Source organism: Octopus bimaculoides, chromosome 13 (assembly GCF_001194135.2).
Source record: "Octopus bimaculoides isolate UCB-OBI-ISO-001 chromosome 13, ASM119413v2, whole genome shotgun sequence".
Taxonomy (NCBI): Eukaryota; Metazoa; Mollusca; class Cephalopoda; order Octopoda; family Octopodidae; genus Octopus; species Octopus bimaculoides.
In genome coordinates, this window is record NC_068993.1 from 20,461,915 (window position 1) to 20,463,215 (window position 1,301).

The window sequence follows — 1,301 nt, forward strand, 5'->3', positions numbered from 1 at the left end:
TATATATATTTATATATATATATATATAGGCGTAGGAGTGGCTGTGTGGTAAGTAGCTTGCTTACGAACCACATGGTTCCGGGTTGAGTCCCATTGCGTGGTGTCTTGGGCAAGTGTCTTTTACTATAACCTCGGGCTGACCAAAGCCTTGTGAGTGAATTTGGTAGACAGAAACTGGAAGAAGCCCGTCATATATATGTATGTATATATATGTGTGTATGTGTGTGTGTATATGTTTGTGTGCCTGTGTTTGTCCCCACAACATCACTTGACAACCGATGCTGGTGTGTTTACGTCTCTGTAACTTAGCGGTTCAGAATAAGTACTAGGCTTACAAAGAATAAGTCCTGGGGTCGATTTGCTCGACTAAAGGCAGTGCTCCAGCATGGCCACAGTCAAATGACTGAAACAAATGATGACTGAAATAAAACTAAAACAGAAGACTGAAGTAAAAGAGTAAAAGATATATATATATAATAGGATTCTTTCAGTTTCTATCTACCGAATCCTCTCATAAGATTTTGATCAGCTTGGGGCTATGGTACAAGACACTAGCCCAAAGTGCAAAGTGCAAGATGCCATGCAGTGTGATTGAACCTGAGTCATATTTTTGGGTGGTAGTGGGAAGAACGTGAGAAATGTGGATCTTGTGATGGTTTTGACCCCTCCCATTGACATTATAAATGTGAAATGAAGAGAAATACCTACATGTGGGATGCAAAACAGAATTACATTCTCTGCTTATTGGGATCTCAATATTCACTTGTCACTACCAACTGACATAATGTGAAGTGTTCAGTTAGTTTATTATAAGCGACCACTTTTACTTCTTGTAATCTGATAGCAGCTTAGCATAGCCACTCGGGATGATATCCTCAATTGTTATAATGCTATAATAATTTAGGCGTGGCTGTGTCATAAAAATCTTGCTTTCCAGCCACATGGTTCCACGTTCAGTTCCACTGTGTGACACCTTGGGCAGGTGTCTTCTACTATAGCTTTGGGCTTACCAAAACCTTGTGAGTGAATTTGGTAGATGGAAATTGAAAGAAGCCTGTCATATGTGTGTGTGTGTGTGTGTGTGTGTGTGTGTGTGTGTGCATGTGTGTGTGTGTGTGTGTAAATATGTATCTATGTGCGTATGTCTTGTGTCAATGTTTTTGTAGCACCACCACCACTTAACAATTGGTGGTGGTGTGTTTATGTCCCCCATAACTTAGCGGTTTGGCAAAAGACACTGATAGAATAAGTACTAGGCTTGAATATATATATATATATATATATATATATATATATATATA

The 1,301-nt window shown here is 39.0% G+C and overlaps 1 protein-coding gene across 1 annotated transcript in view; it reads left to right on the top strand.

The window, feature by feature from the left end:
* LOC106871912 (protocadherin-9) overlaps window positions 1–1,301 on the top strand; it is a 32,732-nt gene that overhangs the window by 5,331 nt on the left and 26,100 nt on the right. The gene's annotated exons all lie outside the window — the stretch shown is intronic.